At 35.8% G+C, this 25196-nt stretch overlaps 1 protein-coding gene across 1 annotated transcript in view; it reads right to left on the minus strand.

Moving 5' to 3' along the window:
• Positions 1–25196, minus strand: part of LOC135848088 (uncharacterized) — a 161925-nt gene that overhangs the window by 91732 nt on the left and 44997 nt on the right. The gene's annotated exons all lie outside the window — the stretch shown is intronic.

Genomic DNA, 25196 nt, shown 5'->3' on the forward strand with positions numbered 1-25196 from the left:
AAGATTATATCAATTTATAACGGTAATTTACAGGTCAATTCTTGTAATTTACGAGGTAATTTCAGTGAATTACGCTAATTTACATTAAAATTCTTGCAATTAACGGTAATTTACGAAGTAATTTCAGTAATTCCATTTCAAGAACTTTTTTACTAAAAATCGAAGTATTCTGAATTCGCAAATTAAGATCATTTTTGAGAACACATGGTTTTTTGCCATTTTTAGACACTATTGCCTTACTATGAAGAATTCTGATCAACCCCTCTTTCCTCCTATAAGAAAGTAAGATTTGAGTTTCTGAACCTCTTTGACCCTACCAAGTTTTACTTCACACTTGAACAAAACCAAGCCAAAAACAAAAGAGCATGTCCTGAAACCCTTGGCGACCAAAATTTCAAGTGCTTTAGGTCATTTTTAGCAAATTTTGAATTTTCGAAAAATTTCCAAAAATTTGAAAATTGAAAACAGTTATTTCAAGGTTTTGGATTATTCTGGATTCTCCAGCGATTTTTCAATTTCGTACACAAATTGCAAATTACTCTGTAAAGGCTAAAAATGAACTCGAGCACCAACATATAACTTTGGTCAATGCGTATTGGGCACCCTCTAGATCCCATTTAGGAGGTTACAGCAAAATTCCATGAGCGTGAGTTCAAAAGTGAACCTATGACGTCTTCTGATTTGTCTCCACGATCACCAGACTCAATGTCGATGACCTCACTCACAAATAACATCCATTTGACCATTTTTGAGCCAGTAGCTATAATTTTCACATTTCTTCAAAAAGTTTCAAACCGCTCTGGAATTTTTAAAAATTCGATTTCGTTACCGCCCCCCCCCCCAAAAAAAAGTAATTTGAGTAATCGAAAAAGTTTGAAAAGGTAACCAAAAAACTTATGAAACTTGTTTTAAACACTTCAATTTAGAAAAAAATCACAAAAAAATGAAAAAAATTTTCAATTTGATTTAATATACAACAAAACGTTGCAATTAAAATCTGATAATAAAATTCAATCAGACTTCGGCAAAACTTTCTGTTGTTGGAAAATTTTTGGGGTGAAGTCAAACTTCTAAGAATTTTTTGTAGAAAACTGAACATTTTTAGAGAATTCTTATCAAAAAACGAGACTCATCACTTTGGCAATTTTGACAAATGGCGAGACTTTTTGCTATTTTTGGCTGAACGTGAAACTACGACAATTTTGGCTAAAGGCAGGGCTTTTCAACAAGTTCTTTGGCAAAATTGCTAAACTTTTTATCAGTTTTCACAAAAAAGTTAGACATTGGCAATTTCTGAAATAAAATTAAAATTTTTGTAATTTTAAGTAAAACAGCGAGTCTTTTAGCGACTTTTTTTTTTGTAAAAAACGAGAATTTTTCAAATTTTAGGCAAAAAGCAGGACTTTTTGGCAATTACCTACTGACAGAAGGTGTGATTTTTCTTACCAAAAAATCAAAATGTGGTCTTTTTGGCCAAAAAAAAAAAAAAAAAAAGATATGCACAGACTTCGAAGAGGGAAGTTCGAGAGTACGAAACTATCCTCCTTTGAATTTTTCAGGAGGTTCAAATTTGAAAAGCTTTTAAAAATTGAACAAATTTTGAAAACAATCAACTCTGCTCCACCTTTATTATACAAATCTGCCTTCCTTCTTTTAGAACATATTTCGACAAATCGCATTAAAATGACTTAGAACGAGTATCAAGTGCTTTAACCTCGCAGGTATTTCGGTATTTCTAGCACATACGAATAAGTACCTGAAGTACGAGCGAGAAGATGACACAGGGCGCGCGCAATTAAATTTTAGGGTAAATTAAACATCGTGTTACGGCGACGACGACAACAACAACGTATTTTCATTGTACACAACTACACATAGTAGGTATTTGAACGTTGATTAAACGATGCCAGTTACCGTTATATGTATTCGTGCATTTTGTACTCGTATACTATACGTATATTTATGTAAAAATAACCCGCTGCACAGCCAAACTTACATTACTCGGTTCGTGTCGTCGTTGTTCATTTTGAAGTGAGCACGACAACGCGGAGCTATATTTTAATCCTAATAATAAATTCGAGCTGTTCCCCCTCAACAACTATGTAGTTACCCTTGTCCGGAAGTGCATATTTTCCAGGTGCGAACACACCGTTTAACTGAGTCGAGCTCTGAACACAACTTTGTATTTCATCGTTTCTATCAGCAATAATCTAGAAGGGGTTGACTCTACTTCCACACTTTCAAGTGAGTTAGGGTTGTCAGTTTCGATGATAGTTGGATGAAGCTCGTCTCGAGACAACGACACAGGAAACGTAGAGTAGTACCTATACGTATTTTGTAATTATTTTCTAAATATTTTTTTATCGGCACGTTTAAATCGACACGCTCGTGTAAATGAATGATAAAAAAATCTGGTGTGAAAGGGCAGCGAAGGAAATGATGCTCGAGTAATTGTTTGTAGTTACTCGGAGTAGGTATGAATGCCATTCGAATTGGATGAGAAGAGAAAGAAAATGAGTGTAAAATAAACTGCAGAAGGTAGCACCGTACCATATAAAAGTGGAAGAATAGTACGCTACTTAATACATTGTCCTATTCTCAAGTCTGGTGTTCCTTTTTTTTTTCGTTAATAATAGAGCTTCACCCTGTGCGTCGCTTTAAGGCTTCTCATCATAGATATTATACTAGTGTGTGTGTTGGGTAAGGCGCGATACACAGGCTCAGAGACCCAGACCCAGACCAACACGTATATGTGTGTGTTTGACTGTGTGTGTGTGATGAACTAACGGGGCGTTCGGTTGCATTTGGCGGATGACATGTGTTTTCGTTAGCGAATACAGTAGAGTGATAGAGGTACCTCTACCTACTGCCACTGGACCGGGTTGCGTTGCCTTTGCGCCGTGTGTTTTGGCGGGAACGAGAGCAGATAACGTCGAGTACCTATACCGGAGATAGCAAAGACACGGTCTTTTGTATTAATTGCCACCGTGTACAGCGGATATTTGTCGCTATAGGGATGAGGTCGGTGGTGGAGATACTCGAGAAGGGAGAATTGCCAACTAGGTTTCGAAAAATATCTATGACAGAGTATATTGCCCCGAAGAAATTTGTTTAACGTCTAGGAATACTTAGGATGTGCTGTTTTTATAGTCGCCTGTATCGCTATACGATGATGTAGGGTGCCCCTTTGCTCCTTTTTTTTTCTTTTTCAAGTATGTTTTTTTTTTCTACACTGATTTACTTTTCAAAAGGCGGTGTCTATTGAGATCGAGAAGGTTTATGTATAATGTAGTATGTATACTTATATTATATTGTATTTATATACGGTGTATTATACAGAGTATACTGATGAGCGAGAAATACCGTAAGTACGACGAGTAGTTGAAGAGGTTAATCTGATGGTGTCATTGTGTTGTTTTCGAGTGATTTTTTAAGCACTTGGTGCGGTTTAAAGGAAGGAGCTCTTTGCCAAAGGGATTTACATGGATATTTGATACATTTGTGCATGAATGGAGGAAGATTTGTCGATGAATTATGAAAACTTTCATTTTTCTCTTTACTTACAAGGGAAGTTTCCCTATCACCGAATGAATTTTTTCACCGGCTATAAAAATCGCGAAGGTGCATCCAAAAATCTAAATTCAGCAGCCTAAGTAATTTCATTCTCGGATTTTTGAAAATTCAAAGGCCAATTTTTGTGGAAAAAGTCTCGCTTTTTTATTGATGAAAATAGCGAAGAAAAGTAACTCCTCTGTCGGTAGGTAATTGCCAAAAAGTCCTGCTTTTTGCCTAAAATTTGAAAAATTCTCGTTTTTTACAAAAAAAAAGTCGCTAAAAGTCTCGCTGTTTTACTTAAAATTGCAAAAATTTTTATTTTATTTCAGAAATTGCCAATGTCTAACTTTTTTGTGAAAACTAGTTTCACGTTCAGCCAAAAATAGCAAAAAGTCTCGCCATTTGTCAAAATTGCCAGTGATGAGTCTCGTTTTTTGATAAGAATTCGCTAAAAATGTTCAGTTTTCTACAAAAAATTCTTAGAAGCTTGACTTCACCCCAAAAATTTTCCAACAACAGAAAGTTTTGCCGAAGTCTGATTGAATTTTATTATCAGATTTTAATTGGAACGTTTTTTTGTATATTAAATCAAATTGAAAATTTTTTCATTTTTTTGTGATTTTTTTCTACATTGAAGTGTTTTAAACAAGTTTTATACGTAAGTTTTTTGGTTACCTTTTCAAACTTTTTCGATTACTCAAATTACTTTTTTTTGAGGGGAAGGCGCACAGTGGGCCACAGACCCCCCAAAAACGGCGATAATTCGAATTCAACCCGCATCGATGTGCAATACGTCGAATAATATGTTTTCGAGGTCGTAGAATTCGAATCTGCACTTATTTTTTTGTAGGGGTGAGGGGTGAGGCGTGGGGAGAGGAAAAATTTCAAATGTTGCTTATATTATCGTGTAATATATCGATTAATATGTTTTCGAGGTCGTAGAGTTCGAATCCGGAGTTATTTTTTTGGTAGCGGTGGGGGGTGAGGCGTGGGGAGGGGGCAACTTCACATTTTGCTTATATTATTGTGTGATATGTCGATTGATATGTTTTCGAGGTCGTAGAATTCGAATCTGCACTTATTTTTTTTTGTAGGAGTGGTAAGTGAGGCGTGGGGAGCAAGACGATTTCAAATTTTGCTTATATTATCGTGTAATATATCGATTAATATGTTTCGATTCGGAATGCTTCGGGGTTATTTTTGATGAAGGCTGGGAAAATGAGTACATCTAAAAGAGGGGGAGAAGGACACAACTTTTCCAAAAAAAAAAAGATAACTTCATGAATCAAAAAAAGTTCAAAAAAGTGACCAAAAATAATCAAAAAAGTTACAAGACGAGAGCATAAGAAAATCACAAAAAACCCATGACTTATTTTTGACATGGAAGTGAGAACATTTGGAAATTTTTGACGAAAAAAGGAGATTTTAGCATTTTTGCAAATGATGGTGCTTTCATTGGTAATTTTTTTGACTGAAAAGCGAAATTTTTATGCAATTGTAGGAAAAAATTCAAAAAAGTAAAACTTTTTAGCATTTTTTGACAAAAAAGTGAGATTTTTTGGGAATTTTTGTCAATAGAGTGATTTTTTTGGGAAAATGTGGACAAAAACCGAGACGTTGTCATTTTTAGTAAAAAATCAATGCTTTTTGTCTATTTTTGGAATTGAAGCAAAACTTTTTAATGACTGCAGTTTGGGGATTTTTTGCGGAAAAAACGACAATTTTTAGTATGTACTTTTTTGACAAGAAAGTGAAACTTTATGTCAATTCTTAGCAAAAAAGACATTTCTTGACAATTTTTCGTAATTCTAGGTAAGAAAGCAAAATTTTTCTAACAGTTTGGTAAAAAGTGAGAATTTTTATACATTTTTTACAAGAAAGTGAGATATTAGCAATTACAGCATAAAATCATTATTTTTTTTCAGAAATTTTCAACAACAAAGCAAAGTATTAGTCTTGCGGGCAATTTTTGAAAAAAAAAAATGGTTTGAAAAGAAGCGACAGATTCTCGCAATTTTTGGCAATTTTGACAACAAGATTTGGGAAAATTGAATTCCGTTAAAATTAAAAGTAACCTAGCACGAGCTCTGCACAACTTTTCGACTGATTTCTTGGCCTCAGGGACGAAGCCTTAGAGAGCGGGGAAGGCAGCGAGGCTAATAATTCCATTACAATTTTCTAGTAAGCTCGAAAAATTTGGAGCTGGAAACAAATACTAAAAACAGTTTCAAATCAGCGATCGCTCAATTGTTGAACTTTCAAACTTCTACAATCTAAATATAATATTCCCCCCCCCCCCCAAGAAATTCATTTAGTATGGAAGAAGAAGGTAGGGGTGGAATAAGGCTCAGGAAAGAAGCCAATATAAAGTTTAGAGTCTCAAGGAAGAAAAAAAACAGTTGAAACAACTCATCCAAATGTACTCGTTTTCCCAGCCTTCATCAAAAAGAGTCCCAAAGCATTCCGAATGATTCCAAAAATCACTGAAAATGATGAAAAATCAATAAAACAAGAACAACACGTCTACGAATATTTTTTCATAATTTTGTATGATTTCAGCAAGTTTGAAAATATTGAATTTTTGAAAAAACAACGAAATCCTCAAAACACCTTTTTTCCATTCGTCGTTCTCTCTCCATAGAAAAAATTTTCATTTTTTCATCAAATTCACGCAAATTTGCCAATTTGCCAATTTTCCATCGAAAATTACCTACGTCTAAAACACGCGAATATACCATCCATAAATTCCACACCTCCTAACACACTCTTCACGACCTTTCAACTTGACGACCGACCTTCGTCCCTCTCATCACCATTCCATCATAATAACGAATCGCTCCGCAGCGCGTAAAAATGTTCACACGATCTTTCGCCGGACTTTTGCGACGACGTGTTACGTGATCGATGATCAAACGAGCTAGCGCGACGCGACGACCGACGACGATGAGATGCAGTGTGCGGTGGCTCTGGCTCAATCCAGCTAAACGCCTCAATTACCATTGAATTTACAATCTACGGCCATATCGACGCTATTAAAACGAGCATCATGCGATGAGAGAAGAGACGACGACGACGTTTCGAGGTATATTCAAACAAAACTCGAAGCCGCATCGGGCATCACAACAGCCACAGTGCACAACTGGTAAGCAGGGCAACACCGGTTACCGCGACCATTTACTGTCAATCAGCGTATTACCTTAAAAGGCGAATCAACTTGTTTTAACAAGCGCACATAATAATCATCGAGACAAGATATTATATGTACATATCGTACTATCTCTGTCTTTCTCGCGCATATCTCTCGAACTGTATAGGTATACCTAGAGATATTTATATATGAACATATAAAAATCGTACCATACACAAACACATGTACTCGGGTCGCGGTATAGGTACACGAATGATATAAACTAGGTAAAGGTATACAGTATGCTGTACATCGTATACTCGTACATTGGCATCCGGAATGGTTCGTCATATAATTTTTTTCTTCGGGTCATTTTTTTCTCTCCATCGACTCTTGACTACCAAACGTTGCACTCGCGTCGATCGACGATCCGATCGCTTCCAAGATTACCACATCTGTTCTAAATATACCCATCTACTATTCTCCGAGTCACACAACCAATATCGATAATGAAAGTTGTCTTTAAGAGGGCCGCACCATCCACCATCAGCGCGACAACAATCGTACCGATACGTTGTCGTCGTCGTCGTCGTCGCGTAGAAATAGAAAGCCTTGAAATTAAATTACACGTACATAACATATAGGTAGAGGTACTATGGTACGTGTATTCGATAAAATGTGTATAAAGAAATAAATAATTTATGTATAAACGAGAGCCGGAGTGCGAGTCGTCCGCACACTAATCGATGTATGTAGGTAACCGACAAAATTTATAGCCAAGATATATACTACCTTTCGGGTTCGGGTTCGCGTTCAAATGTGGTTAAAAATAGCCCAAAAATTCTCGCGTAATATTTACGCGCCGAATAACGACGAATAAAAATAACGCCGAGTCTTATCGATCAAAACAAATCGCCGGCTATTACGCTGTGGTCGGGCCCAATACAAGGCTATAAAAACATACCGAAATTCGCCTTCCGAAAAAAAACAACACAAATCGACTTGTGAGCAGAGTGAGCAGCTGAATCACCGCACAGGGTGTCCCAATATTATCGAAAATTCGTCTCGAATGAACCCCCTTCTCCCTCCGTTCCTATCATCATCGTGATCATCCTCCTCCTCCTCCTCCTACGCAAGAAAGACTAAAAGTGTATCATCATACCTTTTTTTCAAATTTTAAAATCACCAGCATGATGCAGAAAAGGGAGGGAGGGGAGGAGGGTTGAAAGTTCATAATAAATGGAATAACAGGAGATAATCACGTAATATTTTTGATACAGATATACGCAGATATTCCCATGGTAATTATTCAGAAAGTGGAAAAAGTACCAATAGCCCTGTACCTCATCTCTTGTAAAAAGGATCTTTATCAGAATAAGTTCTCTTGAAAAGCCATGGTGATGACTCGTGAAATATCAAAATTGGGGGACGAATCGCGAAAATCGTCTAATTATACACTTTTCTGAGCTAACATAACAAGGGAACCTCTTGTGGTGTCACACTCCGATTTGAACGGGGGACTGCGATTTTTGGAAAGAGCATAGTCTAAAACCCCCAAAACCAAATTTTCAACTGCCCAAGTTCATTTTTCGATTTTTGGCGAATTTTTGAAAATTCAAAATTGACTGTTTTTGGCGATTTATGCTTTTTTTTAAAAGTACGTACTCGATCAATAAAAATGGTCAAAATAAGTCCCAAAACTAATATTAATTACCCAAATCCAAATTTTATCATTTCCTGCCATTCTGGAGCCTCCAGCGCGATTTTTCAATTTCTCCAGAATTTTGAATTTGCTCCAGAAGGCGTGAATATGAAGTTGGTCAGCTAAAAATCGAGTTGTATATTACACTCGACCTGTTTAACGAGTTTATCTACATTTGAGCCGATTTTGAGAGTGACACCTCAAGAGTGGTTTTTTGAGGTGTCACTCTCGCTCCAAAACGGCTGGAAATGGTAGAATTTGCGCTCCGGGGATTAGTCCTTGAAGAAATACAGCGATTCGCGCAAATTTCAAAAATTTCTTCACAAACGGTTATCTTTTGATTTTTTTGGATTTTTTAATTTTGAAAAAAGCTCGTCAAAAAACCACTCTTGAGGGTCACTCCCAAAATCGGCTCAAATGTAGATAAACTCGTTAAACAGGTCGAGTATAATAGACAACTCGATTTTTAGCTGTCCAACTGCATATTCACACCTTCTGGAGCAAATTCAAAATTCTGGAGAAATTGAAAATCGCGCTGGAGGCTCCAGAATGGCTGGAAATTGTGAAATTTGGATTTGGGGGGTTAGTTTTGGACAAAATACAGCGATTCGCGTGAATTTCAAAAATTTCCACACAAACGGAAAACTTTTAATTTTTTGGATTTTTTAATTTTGAAAAAAGCTGGTCAAAAAGCCACTTTTGAGGTGTCACTTTCAAAATCGGCTCAAATGTGGATAAACTCGTTAAACAGGTCGAGTATAATACACAACTCGATTTTTAGCTGCCTAACTGCATATTCACGCCTTCTGGAGCCTATTCAAAATTCTGGAGAAATTGAAAAATCGCGCTGGAGGCTCCAGAATGGCTGGAAATGGTGAAATTTGGATTTGGGTAATTAATATTAGTTTTGGGACTTATTTTGACCATTTTTACTGATCAAGTACATACTTTTTTTTAAAAAAGTATGAATCGCCAAAAACAGTCAATTTTGAATTTTCAAAAATTCGCCAAAAATCGAAAAATGAACTTGGGCAGCTGAAAATTTGGTTTTGGGGGTTTTAGACTATGCCCCTTCCAAAAATCGCAGTCCCTTGTTCTAATCGGAGTGTAACAGCAGCACAAGAGTTTCCCTTGTAAGCTAATTTATACTGAAAAAAAAATGGTGAAATTACTCAAAAAAAAAAAAAAAAAAAAAGAATGAATTATTAGAAACATTGAAAAAGCAAAATGATTGATTATTGTGGTCATTATTTTTCAAAAATGATACAAAATTATTAAAAATATGTGTATCTACTTGACTTACTGCAAAAACATTTTTTCAATTTTAAAATTATGGGGAGGGGGTGGAGGAGATTACTCTCGAGTCATATTTGGGCTAAAATTGACTCGACACCCGAAACGAAAATCGATATCTCCTGAGGAATGCCTCTGAAAATGACCAAAGAAGTACTCGAAAATGTCACCAATCCAGAAATTCTATAACTAATCGTAAAAGAATCCCCTGTGCCCCTTCTCTCTAGACCGATGAATATCCACCCTTTGATACAACCTCGTAATTATCTATCATTACCTATCTACATAAGCACTTCAAACTGGAAATTGGGGCATAACTTGAGGAGAAGTGGCACTATAGTCAAATTAAAGATATAAGGTAATCACTCAGATTATTGTATTTCAATTTACCAATATTATTAATGTGATACCTACGACCGTAGATTCTTGAATAAATCATTCATAAACGAGTGACTCACCCATTATTACGTTCGTTTACAACTGTTAAGACGAGAAACGTGAACTCACCTGAAACAAAAAAATAAAATAAATTATCAATGAGTGAATTTATAGTCATCCTCATTTCATAGCGTACGTAATATTAAAATTACCTCAATTTAAAATGTAAATAAGGTCCCCACTCAACTTATATACATCAAAATTCTACTAAATCGATTCATAGATGGGAGGGGAGGGAGGGGGCGTTTCAATGTGTCTACAAAATATTCCTATTCAACTCCTCATTTGATTGCTTTCGAGCAGAATCAAAAGTTTGGCGGTGAAAAGAAAGAAAAACTTCGAAAATGAGTCGGGAATAAATTCGTTGAATCAACTTGAATTACATCAATCTTACAAAACGATAAAAGAAAATGGTTTTTTGACACACTATCCTCCTTAAAACAAGAAATTCTGACAATTTTAGTAAAAGGGTCATTTCAAGTCGATTCGATTGGACCAAAAAAACTAGCAATTTTGAAAGTCATGTCTTTATTGTCTTTCGATTTCGCTCAAATTTTTTCTACAATGTCTACCCACCCAATAATAAGAAACTCGCAATCAGTTCGGCCCCAGCCCAATCAGTGGTCGGGTAGGAGGGGGGGGGGGGGGGTTCAATTATTTTCGCATTGTCTCGAGGTACTCAACTTCAGCAGCGCATACTTGCAAAGCTATGATAGGTACAATTGATCAAAACTGATTTCACAGTTCGCAAGAGCATTGAATTTTGAACTTTAAAAGTATGTGTATTTTGAAATTTTCAAAAGTATGTATTTTGAAATTTTTAAAAGTTGAAAGTTGAACTTTCAAATTGAAAGTTCAAATTTCAAAATGGCGCTGGAAGTGGGATCTACCATTTAAAATTTTGAAAAAATTTCCATTGATGTGCTTTTTGATGCTTTTTTGAAATATCCAATTTTCGAGATGGGATATTCTGATGAAGAGAGAGCACCCCCTCCCCCCAAAATGGACTAAACTTTCAAAAAAAAAATCTGGGGCAAGTGATACATCGAATTGTATGTTTTTGGTGACGCTGAACACGAATATGGAGTCAGATTTTCGATTGGACACCATCCACGGCCCCCAGCACCTCCCCAAAGGGGGTAAAAGTCCAAAAAGAACGGATTCATTCGAGTAACACATGAAATAGTATTTTTGTTCAATATCGCTGAGCTCGAAAATAGCCTAAAATGGTACTAATCAAATTTCAGCCTTTCGTGTCAATTTGATCAAATTTTGATTTTTTTTTGTTTTCAGGAGAAATGAGTCTAATTTGAATTTTCAAAAATTCCCCAAGAATTGGAAAATGATTTTCAGCAGCTGAAATTTTCGCTGGTGGTTTATTTTGTGGTCCTCATTCGATTCCTGTCGTCCGGTTCAAAATTTGGAATACTTCATTCTTGAGAAAAAAAAAAATTGAGAATTGAATTTCATCAAAATAGTGACCTAATTTGAGTTAAGGTTTTGTCTAAACACGAAATTTAGCTCAGTAGGTCGCCTCAAAGCTTAAAACATAACATGGTCTAAGCGTCAAAGGGTGGTCAGGGGTTCCCAATATAGCGCATATTATAAAAGTTTAGCTTGATGATGTATTTATGAGTCTTTTATGATTTACTTTTCGCGAGAAAAAAATTTTCAACCGAAAACATCGTGAAAAATGATCAGTTTTTCACATTTTTTTCATCAAATGAACCAAACTTATTTCTACATACCCTTTCACATAATTTTCTCTAACCTCAACTTGACTCAAAATTCAGGTCAGACCCGAACAAAAAAGGCCAGTGCCACAAAAAGGTGTCAATTCAAAAGACAACATGATTCACGCATCGATAAACTTGCACATCACTTTTCAACCACATCGCAACCCAAAACTACCCCCAAAAATTCATATCCCACACATTCAAAAACCATCAACTAACACCCCAAAAGCCCACAAAAGAAAATACACAACTGAAAATCTTTAAATGAATATCACATTCATTATAAAGTCATATCTACTTAATACCCATCACCCAGATCTACTCATCTTCACAACCAACCCTCCCAGTCCCAGCATCCTAATGGGAAAATACCTCCGTACATATTACACATCGTATTATTCATTCGTCATACGCGATTATCATTCGTTCACATATTTGACATAGAGAGAGAGAGAAAGAAAAAAAGGTCGCTTAATACATAACTAAACCCTTATTTCGTCTATCCGGTTACGTAAGTGTAAGTGCACGCAAATCGTCGAGAGTTGTAGGCACTAAAGCGCTATTTAAAATTACTTATAGAAGTTCAATTGCACCGGAGAATCTGGTATTTAACGGCAACCTTCGAAAAAAAAAACCAACCTCTTCGTAAAGGTGTGTAACAATTGAGTGGACAACTCGATAAACCAGATTTATATAATTATCGTGGTTTATTTCATCGCGTTCTCGTCTTGTTTTCAAGTTTTTCATTACACACGAATAGAAGCACCGCACCACCGATCCGCCGATCGGATCAGACCACTGAGGATAGAGAGAAGCTGTTGCATTTAGAGTACACATTGCAGTCGCTTGCGATCCACACGACGATCGAGGGGGTTGAGGAGGGAAGCAGCGGAATACCAGCCAAGTCGACGTGTCTGTGTATAGGTACTCGGATTATTTATAGTTTACGTACTCTCTCGATCATCCAGGTATAAGTATAAATACCGCAAGAAATCATACCAACAACCCAAAGGCAATTACGACCCTATCAGAAGAGGGTATAGCTATAGCAGGACCAAGTGAGGCGGGCGGCGGAGATCGACACTATATGTATATGAACGACGAATCAAGTCTCTCTCTCTCTATCTTTTGACAGAAACAATATCACAGCCGTATATAGGTAAGATAAAATGCGAATACTTGCGTTTAGCCACCGAGTATATTACACATTACATACATTCGTATGAAGGGGAAAAAAAGCAAAACAACAACAACACGACACCATTGAAACCGGTCCGAAACGGCTAATGAGGGATAGCTTTAACCATACTTAAATGGTGGGTTTGAGGTATACATACACACACACAAACACACCATAGATACGATTAAAAACAACAACTTTACATCTCTGCAGCCATTCAAGCTATCTGCTCTCTTCTCTTCTCTTCTCTTCTAATTTTGTAAGCATATTTTTACAACCTCTTCGATTAAGGTACAAATACCCACATACATCAGGGTAGCTCCCAAGTACCCCTTATGTATGCAAAAGATATACATACAAGGCGCCTTCTTTACGTAACGCTATCCAAAGCCCTCTCGTCGCTCATCGACCCTTCTTTTATGAGCATGTATTTTTCCACACACACGGTCAATACTCTTCTCATTTTTTTTTTATTCAAAAGAAATGCTTTCGACATACCTACACTACACATACACAAGTACACATGTACAAAGTACATATAAATTAGCTATATGTACACGATGTACCTAACCATATATACTCGTACTCGTTGTACATAAAGAAGCTTCATGACCGATGTTTTCCATCGTCATCATGCTACATAAGCGGCCGCACGACCAGTATTAGCCCCGCGTGCAAACGCGACCTGGTCCTATACGAAAAACAAAAAACAAAAAAAAAATATTCACGTCGTGACCATCTGTAACTTAACAAACGATCGCCCACACCTGGCCTCCAGGTACGCGCGCATAAAACAGCCATTTAAGCACCCCTCGTGATCATTGCCTCTCTTTCTGGCTGCTGCTGCGGCCGTCTCCTCCTCCTCCTCCTCCATCGTTCGTGGATTGGTATTTTCATTCTTGCATACGCGATCATTCTTTTCGTATTCGAATATGTATACAGGGTGACCCATCGAACCCATTGCCAGACTTTGAATGAAGATTTCAGAACAATAAGGTGCCTATCTTGGCTCTCGAAGGGGTTATAAGTTTGCTAAAACGTCAAACAAAACTGATTCTTTAATAGTGGTTTCGTTTGAATTATCATATTATGTATTAGACGAGCAAAAACAGTTCTGCAACAAAACTGCATTCATGTTTGAAATCGAAGCCTCTGAGAGAATGCAAAATTTTAATTCATTGAGCATAAATTTAAGTAAGTAGACTTCTTCTGCCCCCTCCCCACTTTCAAGCGATTAAACGACAAAGGGGGTGACGATCGAACCAAAATAGCATAAGATGGAGGGGAGAGGTCTCCTCATTCCTCAAAGTCATGGGATTGAGGACACATCTACGCGTGATCTGTTTACAATCGAGTCGAATCATTCATAACCGATTATCCCAAACAAAATGATTGATTTCTAGGTGAATCACTCGCGAACGAATTGATCAATTTTTGGTGAATCATTCGCGAACGAGTTGATTTGTATAAATGACTCGTTCGCGAACGAATCGATTGATTTACCTGATTTTTGGTGAATCATTCGCGAACGAGTTGATTCGTATAAATGACTCGTTAGCGAACGAATCGATTGATTTACTTGATTTTTGGTGAATCATTCGCAAACGAATGTTTAATGTTGAATCATTTACGAACGAATTGAATTTTTAGTGACTCGTTCGCGAACGAATTGAATAATTTTCGGCGAATCATTCGTGAACGAATCGATTCATTTATTTGATTTTTGGTGAATCATTCGCGAACGAATTGAATTTTTTAGTAAATCATTCCCGAACGAATCAAATAATTTTTGATGAATCATTCGCGAACGAATTGATTCGTGCAAGTGACTCGTTCGCGAACGAACCGATTCATTTACTTGATTTTTGGTGAGTCATTCACGAACGAATTGAATCATTTTTGGTAAATCTTTCGCGAACGAATTGAATTTTTTAGTAAATCATTCGCGAACGAATCAAATAATTTTTGGTGAATCATTCGCGAACGAATTGATTCGTGCAAGTGACTCGTTCGCGAACGAACCGATTCATTTGCATGATTTTTAGTGAGTCATTCACGAACGAGTTGATTCGTGTAAGTGACTCGTTCGCGAACGAATTGAATTTTTTAGTAAATCATTCGCGAACGAATCAAATAATTTTTGGTGAATCATTCGCGAACGAATTGATTCGTGCAAGTGACTCGTTCGCGAACGAACCGATTCATTTGCATGATTTTTGGTGAGTCATTCACGAACGAATTGAATAATTTTTGGTAAATCTTTCGCGAACGAGTTGATTCGTATAAGTGGCTCGTTCGCGAACGAATTGAATTTTTTTGTTGAATCATTCGCGAACGAATTGATTCGTGCAAGTGACTCGTTCGCGAACGAACCGATTCATTTGCATGATTTTTGGTGAGTCATTCACGAACGAATTGAATAATTTTTGGTAAATCTTTCGCGAACGAGTTGATTCGTATAAGTGGCTCGTTCGCGAACGAATTGAATTTTTTTGATGAATCATTCGCGAACGAATTGATTCGTATAAGTGGCTCGTTCACGAACGAATTGATTCGTATAAGTGACTCGTTCACGAACGATTTGATTCGTATAAGTGACTCGTTCACGAACGAATTGATTCGTATAAGTGACTCGTTCACGAACGAATTGATTCGTATAAGTGACTCGTTCACGAACGAATTGAATAATTTTTGGTAAATCTTTCGCGAACGAATTGAATTTTTTAGTAAATCATTCGCGAACGAATCAAATAATTTTTGATGAATCATTCGCGAACGAATTGAATAATTTTTTGTGAATCATTCGCGAACGAATTGATTCGTATAAGTGACTCGTTCACGAACGAATTGATTCATTTACCTAATTTTTGGCGAATCATTCGCGAAGGAATCGATTCATTTACTTGACTTTTGGTGAACCATTCACGAACGAATTGAATAATTTTTGGTGAATCATTCGCAAACGAACTGATTCAAAAATTGAAGAATTGATCAATTCTTTCGCGAACAGTAGTACTCGACAGTCAACAAAAGTTTGAAATATTCAAGTTTTTTTGAAAATTTTTTGAAATTTGAACTCTTATTTGAAAAAATTAGCACTTGAAAGGATTAATTTGAGAAATTGGGCAAAAGTCAGTTTCAGCATCCCAAACATCAATCATAATTAATCCTTCTTGATGAACCCATTCAAAAAGTAGGGTAGTGGGAAAGAGATGCCAAGCGAGTAGCACATGAGAGGATTTTTATGGAACACTCCAGCCCTCCTTCGATCCACAAAACAGGAGAGAAATGCATTTTGGGAACGCAATTTTCAGAATCTCTTGAGCATTTTTTTTTTTTTTACTAAAAAAATTTTTCAACAAAAAGTCCAAAGGAAAAAATCAACATACAAGATTTTTTGAGGCTGCCCCTCACCTCTTCTCTCATTAGTTGAATCAACCTTTAAAAATTCCGTTTTGTAGAAAAAATCTTACCTCGAGAATTTTGAGCAATTTGACCTTTAAAATGAGGTACACAAATACGAAAGCGGAAGATCCAAAATGAGTACCGCAGACAATTAACAGGACACCCTGTATACTCGTACACCTATCTTAATTCTTCACTTCTGCAGCAGAACACGCAGAAACGCACACTATACCTATACAAAACTCCATCCATATAGCGTACAATACGAAACGAGAGAGAAAAAAAGCAAAAGAAAAATTCGAATAAAATTTACACTTCATCGGATGATTATTATTTACATTTGAATGGACGACGAACACGTGAGATGCGACGTATGTATGCTTTATTATGATAGCGATTATCGTACAAGTATACAAACCTCTATCTCATTCGCGATATCCATAAATATACATACTACACACGATACCTTATACATACATTTTGTGTATCGTACTCCCCCTGCCTTCCATTCCCTGCTTGCCCTTTCTCATCCATAATGTACTGTAATAATCTGCTTCCCTCTTCGGTTGCATACCTTACCTACACTCTATGTTAGTACACTGCATAGGTATTAGGTACGAGTAAATACCAATATCGAGTGTCATTGGATGACTCGATGATGAAATCAGAATGCTCTAAACTCATCGAGTAGCAGTTCTTGGAAAGCGTGACCGAAAAATGAATACGGCAGAAACCGCTTCGCAATAATTTCGGCTATTTTAATCATCAGTCGTCACCTCAAGATGACACAGGAAGCAAAGAAAAGAAAGAGGAACACGAGGAGGGCGAGTAGTCGTGTCGTTGGACATTTTGGGGAGTTGAAAGAAGTAGAGATGGGAAGGGGGAGAAACGTGTAAAGATCTCACAATCAGATTTATAATTTCAATCCTGAAGCTTTCCAAAAAAGTTGCCCGAAATCGAAGACAATCCCACGAGAGTCTCGTGGGAATCTCCACAACGTGTTCGGGCTCGTTTTTCAGGAGAAGGACAACAAAATCGTCAGTTTGAAGTTGGCATTTTTTTTTCGAATTGATACCAAAAATTTCAAAAATGGTCAAATTAACGTTGTGAAAACGTGCACAACTTTCTGGTTGAGATAATGAACTTCCGAACATTTTATAATAATTCATCCGAAATAAAAATTTTGTGAAATTGAAAACCTTCACTGCGACCTTTGAAAGGTCAATGACCTTGAACACGTGAACGGGAGGCAATTTCATCACATTAGCAAAGGTTCTGGTAATACGACCTTTGAAAGGTCAATGACTTCAAACGCGTGAAGCAATTCCATCACGTCAACAATAATTATCGCAAATCTATTGTCGCAACGGGTTCCAAAATTTGGTGGTAGATTTGAAATCAATGGTCAAAAATTTGAAAAGCTCTGAACTGGACTTTCCAGACGAAAACTCAACTTTTCATAATAAATTTAAAAGTTGAATTTTCTTGATAGATTCCAGGAAGTGTGGTTTTTCCGAGATTTTACAACATTCGATGAGTAAAAGCTTCGAGGTTCCTTATATTTTTGGTATTTTTTTTTTTGAAAAGAATATCGATATCTAATCATGATTTTGAATTCCTAAAATTCACTACATTGTATCAATATCTTGATACAGTTGTACTCGTATCAGTTTATTTACGTATTTATTTTACTTTTTAGAACAGTTTGTCTTGGAACTATCGTCCTCATCTCAACAACCACCCGAAGGTCGAATTTTTCGTTTATTTTTATCAATTTTTCAATCGTACTCAACCCCAAATTACCTATTCTCTGCGTACAACCCTCTTCGACTAGAAAACCATCTCTTCTACCCTTCACATACCCACCCTATCCTCTGCAAAGACAAACACAAATTTCATATTCTATGAAACCATCACGTTGGCCGCGCCCGAGGCTAATTTCCACTTCACCCGTACAAAACAATCCGATAAATAATAAATTAGCCGCGAATGAATCGAGTGTGTAGTATATTATGTAACCATCGAGGGTTTATAAACTGGTATATTCGAAGGCGAAAAAAAGGCTACATACATATAAGGCCCCTAATAACATCGTAGACTTTTTCACCACCATTATGTGGTGATCTCGCGAAAAACACTCCATAATGTAGCCGAGCAATTGCGTCATCTTATACAACATTGAATGGCACGATTCATCGTCATCGTCTTCGGTCGCGTAACTCGTAAGTATAAATTTCGTAACATTTCCCGAATAGAACGTAGGCATTTCGAAATGAGATGACGAAGACACAGAGAGAGAAAGAGAGAGAGGAGAAAAACAAAATAGATTATAAGTGGAAAGAAGATAAAAGCGAAGAAAGAAACAAAGAGAAAAAAATCCCCAACGAGAGAATAAGAATGAGAGAGAGAAAAAAAAGGCTTTAAAAAGAATAACCCCTGGTGTAGGACGCCCAATATATACTCGTACAGTCCCGCAGAGCGTTCGAATATACAAGTATATAAGATAGGGTGCAATGTCGCATATGTCGTAATATTACGTAAACGATAACACAAAAGCAAAATAAACCAAGACTGTTGCAAATCAATAAAAAAAAAAAATTGACAACGGAGAAAGCACCAGTAAGAGCAACCCGTACAGCACCGTTCGCCTCCCACGTGCCTCTTGCCTTCGCCTTTGAATTCCTAAACACGCTACATTCGACGCTGCTCGAATAAAATCCCCGAACCCGACGACATCACCGATACCAGATTTAACCATGTAACTCAAATAAACTCACGCATTCGCATTATTGAACTAAAGTACTGATTTTTGTCGACCTCGTCATCGTCGTGTTACTTTATACAATACACACATAGTCTTATCGTATGGCAAAGCGAACTGAAAAAGCTCGCATTCTATACACAATCTACAAGTTACACTCGAACGTATCTTATACTTGTATACTCTTATTTCCGGCTACGATGATAGAGGCTGCTTTTGAATACATAAACTCGAGCAGCGGCGCAGCTTCATCGACTCGAAACATTTAATCGTTTTTACCAATCGACCTTTTAATCGTCGTAAATAAATTTTCGTTAATTTTCATTCAGCTCGGATTCGATTTCCCCCAATTTGCAGCCTCGGTTTGCTGTGGGTATTGGGTAATTCTCTCTTTTTCGAGTATTTTCTCTCCCCTTTCACTCGGAAAGGAAACTTTTCGCTTCGATATCGTTTTCGGAATGCTTAATTTTTTAATTAATTCGATTAATTTTTCGTCATCATCGTCGCGGTTGTGTCTTTTTACCCCTGCAGAATTACGCTATTACTCTGCCTACCTCGGTATCGCCTTGTCAGCTCATTTAGGTGTGTATATTTTTCCTGGTTCTGGGTTTCGTCATCGTGTTCTTATGTAGCACGAAGGAGCTGCTGTGAGAGGTTTTTGTAAATATTTTCCAAGTTGCAGGAATTCGAAAGGATGGAAATATTGTGGTTTGCATGTAGTTGGATTTTTGTCGAATATTCCACTTTTTTCCAAAATTTTTGCGAAAAGGACTTAAAATTTTATTCTTTTTATGGTAGAATTTTGTTTTAGACTATTTTTTACTCGAATTGACTGGAAAATGGAAATTATTTCCGAGCTGATTCATGGTGTATTTAGGGTGAATGGTGAATCAATTTTTTTTTTTTTTTTTCAATATACTCAAGTGAAGTTTGAAGACTTTTTCGGATTTAATAGAATCTTATCATTTGTCAACTTGAGTGAAGAAAAAACCATAATTGCAATCACGAAAAAATCACACTTCCTGGAATCTATCAAGAAAAATATTCCCAAAAAATCTAAAATTATCAGTTTAATTCAGGAAAAAAAACGAATCCAGTTGAAAAATTACTTCAAGCTGTTAAAATGTCAAAAAATAAGACCACTTCTCTTGCACTAAAAATAAAATCCCCCAAAAATAGAAAAACCAACCCGAATTATGCACCTACCACAAAAATGATGGTTTTTTGTTGAAATGTCTAAAGAAACAGGAAAAATAAATAAAAAAACTTGATACAAAAAAATCCAAAAAATGAGTCAATAAATAAGAAAAAGGCCTCGATAAGACACAAGGATGGAGAATTCCTCAAAAAAACAAACCAAAAGTTAAAAAAGAAATCCATCCAAGCAATGTAACGAAATACGAGTACTGTTGAAACTTCGAAAAATTGAACATTTGTGTATTCAAAAAAGTACTGCCAAAATTCCAAAAACAAAAAATTAGCAGATTTGCCCAGAATATGAGTCATTTTTACAACATAACAAAAACAAAAAAAAACGATAAACTAAAAATAAAAAAATATTTTACAAAATTCAATACTTACTCAAAAAAATGGCATTTAGTTGAAATGTCAAAAAAGGAAGTTTTTTTCCAAATGCCTCATCTTGCCCTACATTAATCAAAATTGAAAGGAGTAAAAGAATCGCAATTTTTCGAAGCAAAATAAATAAAAAAATGAAATTGAAAAAAGAAAATTGATCATTTTGACAAAATAATGAAATCAAACACAGTTGAAACTTTTAAAAAATTGAACAATTCTTATATTTTTGTAAAAAAAGCAACCCCCAAAAAAATCAAAAACTTGCGATTGTTACCCTTTTTAGATATTACAAAAAATGACCTCCCCCCCCCCTAATTAACAAACGATGAAAAATTCAAATTTTCAACAAAAAAACACACAGAAACAGAAACTGAAAAAAACTGATTCAATTTTTATGCCTGGAAATAATGTTGCTACTTCTAAATGTGCTAAATCCCCCCCGCCCCAAAAAAACAAAAACTTGAGATTGTAAATTGTTTGAATACGAAACTATTTCGAAAAATAGAGCGTTTTTATTACCTCCCCTCTCCCCTCCAAAAAAAACTTGAAATTGTTATTGTTTGAATAAGAACTTATTTCGAAAAATAGAGCGTTTCTGTTGCCCCCCCCCCTCCCAAAAAGAAAGAAAACAAAAACTTGAGATTGCCATTGTTTGAATAAGAAATTATTTCAAAAAATGCTAACGTTTCTATTACCTCCCCCCCTTTCAAAAAAAAACAGAAAAAACAAGTGGGACAATTTTTTGATAAAAACCTTGTAAATGACATCTTGATGAAAAATTAAAATCGATGAAAAACTAGAAAGAACTAGAAGTAACCTTTTGCTCCTGTTTTAAAAAATTTCACCGGTTGATTGAAGAAAAAAATTTTTTCTGTAATGGAAATGAATTTGAATTTTAAAAAGAAATATTAAATTTGTAATAAATGTGAAGAAATCAAAAATTTTGAATATTAATCTGGTAGGTACTTGAAATGCCATTTTCGCCTTTTCACCCTCAGATTTTTCCAGCAAACCTCACACCTGAGCATATTTTGGAAAAATTTCGGGTTCCTAGAATTTTATTTATTTCACTTTCGTCGAACAATGTATTTCAAAACTATAACTTCAGGTTCCCTTACTTTTACTCGTACCTATATAACCTAAGAAATTTTCAAAGAAAAGCTTCACAGTCTACAAAATTTTCTCCTGCCTGTTTGAAGATCTTTCAAAGGACTTTGAAATTGAAATTTGAAAAAAAAATTAAGCGAATTCCCGCGTCTTTTTTTTAAATTTTGAGCCAAATAAAATTTTTTCGATAGCTTCAAATTGTTCTATAATTGTTTCCGAGTTGTTTTCTGTCAAAAATTTCATCAGCATCCCTCAAATTGAAAAAAATTCTTTGTCCATCCATATTTTTAAATATTTTGTTTGTTTCATTCAATTTTCACTTTTTTGTTGATTTATTATTTTGCCTTTTTAATATTATAGATTTTGTTTGCATCATTCGATAATTTCCACCAATTCATCATTTGAAACAGCGATTTTTCTAAAAAAAAAAAAAAAAAAAAAAAAACGAACAAGAAAAATATCCCCTTCCCCCTCCCCCTATTTTTCATGCGACTTTTACGCCCCCAAACTCTAATTTACATTCTTTCAAAATCACCTGAAATTTTTCTGACTTCTATACGTCTATGAAAAATGCATCAGAAATTTCCAAAAAATTCTCATAATATATTTTTCCATATCCATGATTTCAAATTATAGTCACATAATAAGTCCCTGTTGAATTTTATCACAGCTTTTCACATCAACTTTCTAAACGATCTCCTCACATTTTTAAAAATTTAATTAATAATTTCTAAACCAAAAAAAAAAAAAAAAAAATAAAAACGTAAGTACAAATCATAGCTTCAATGAGGAAAAATATGATTTCCCATACAATTTTTCATAAATTCGAATAGAACAGAAAGTAAATTGTTAACGATTGCATTCTTGATTTTTTCTCTGTTTTTTAAGCAAATTTTTCAAACACACTCGTAGTAAAGGAGGAAGGGATATTTTGCCAACAATTTTTCAATGTTTCCCGAGTGGTTCCTAAAAGTAAGGCAACCTCCTAATCAATGATCGGTATTCAAGTTCTCCAAACATCAGAGTGTATTTTAATTCGACATCCATATCTCTCAGGATTTCAAAAATTGGCACCTTAATAACACAACCTATTCCCATTTTCACACACTGGTAAATTATCTCATCTATCAATAACTCAATTTTTCTCATCCAGGACAAAATTCCCCTCCTCGGTCTACGACGTAAAAATATGAATAAAACTAATGAAAAAAACTATGAAACCAACATTGTAAAATTAAACCAAATCATCTCGTCTTAGCACTCTTAAAAACACTTAAAAATGAACCAACTTTCTTAACCCCTTCGGGCGGCGAAATAGCAAAACAAAACTTTCGGCGGGTAGTTAATACATATATACTTCGATATCGTCAGTAAATTTCCTCTATTAACCAAAGTGCGAGATTTCACACTTTATAGTACGAGTATACAGCAAAGCATCCCACACCGTAAGTATACTAAAAACGTGGATCGAATTACCAGCGCATTTCCGCCCATTACCTCCCTCTTACACTCTGTTATATAAAATTCGCTCTTCGAGTGGAGAAAAATGCTACGCGTTTATATAGCCCTTCGTATTAAAAAATCTGTTTCGTTAACGCGATCAAAACTCCTAAAAGACGCTTAAAGCTCTTGTCACCGCACTGCCGAGTCAAAGGTATAAAATTACTCGAAACAATTACTCGTCGTCGTCGTAGTCGTTCAGAGCGTTGAAACCATTACGACCATGCGCCTGTCTTTTTTATTCGGTCGCTGCTGCGACGACCCAGCAGCGAAAAAAAAATAACGCACCGGGCAATTCCTTTGATTCAGTGACGCAATAATAAAATAAAAATAAAAAAAAAACGAAGAAGAAAAAGAAAGAGAAGAGAAAAAGAAGAAAAACGAAGGGACGATTTTTCTTCGCTACACGCGAACTATGGTAAAAAGAAGAATCCAGTTGGAAAACAACAAAGTGACGTTAATAATCGCCCTTAAACGAATCGTGCAAAGATCAATAAAGGTAAAAGCTAAACCTCATCCTTTACTACTCTCTTCTCCGTGCTTGGTCACGAACGACGTGCTTTTTCGAGAAAAAGCCGCGCATCGCAGGGGTAAGTAAGTCGGTAAGGGTGGTGGACGACGAAGAAAGGGGTCACGCCGCAACCCACCGGCACCTTCGTACGTACTATAAGAAGACGAAATCGAGTCTACGTTACACGTCAGTGTCGCCATTACGGTGTGAAAAATTCTCATAGTACTGCGAAAAATGAATATAATGTACCCAAGTACCTATAATATGGAATGTAAGTAAGCTAGATAGGTATATATTTTATGTACGTAGTTGGATAGGTAGGTAAGTATGAGTAATCCCATCTTTTCTAGCACGATTCAACCGTATAATCTGGAATGAGATTCCTTAGCGATGGAATAATCATCTCCAATTCACCCTTTGGCCGCAAAAGCCACATATTCCGTTCACAAGAGGGATATAAATATACATACAGGGTGTCCTATCAAAGGACTGGCACACTTTCGGTTGGCGAGGGGGGGAGACATCGTATAAGCAGACGTGGAAAATGGAAATGAAGAAAGTTTTCCATGTCAAGGCACCTTATTTTCTCCTATTAAACAGATGTTCTTTCCTTTCAAGGAGGGAATGGGGTGGAAGAGTCTCTTTGATGGTCTTTAGATGACTAAATTCTAACTTTGGTACAACCTTCTTTTAAAATTACGTAGGTTTGAAATTCTACTTTGATGGGTGATTTTCATAAAATTTTCCACCCTGATTACTGGAAAAATAATGAAAAAATTCCATTACGTCGGAATTTTTCACATTTTCAAAGTTGAAGATATTATTATCACTGAAATTCTATACATATCTAATCATTTTTTTCGTAATTTTGCACATTTTTTTTCATAACTGAGTATGTTTGCGCAATTTTGCTCAATTTTGCTCAATTTTTTACCATGTTTCATCAACTTTCAGCCAATTTAACAATTTTTTATGACAATTTAACAAAATTTGCAAGCAATTTTCGCAAAATTTTGCTTAATAATTTTGAGCATTTTTTTAAACCAATTTATGGAATTTTTCAGAAACTGGGAAGTCAATTCAACATTAATTTTTATAAAAGGTAATTTCTACATTTTTGACAAAATTGTTATTCAATTTTGAGAATATTTTATTCATATTTGGTAATTTTGTTCAATTTTTGACTAAAAGGAGGACTTTTTGATGACTTTTATGACTTGATAGACACCTTGAAAATGTCAAATTTCAATCTTTCAGCGGGGAGCGGAAGAAAGAAGAAGTCGGTGAACATGAATATTTTCCA

The sequence above is a fragment of the Planococcus citri genome, chromosome 5 (assembly GCF_950023065.1).
Source record: "Planococcus citri chromosome 5, ihPlaCitr1.1, whole genome shotgun sequence".
Taxonomy (NCBI): domain Eukaryota; kingdom Metazoa; phylum Arthropoda; class Insecta; order Hemiptera; family Pseudococcidae; genus Planococcus; species Planococcus citri.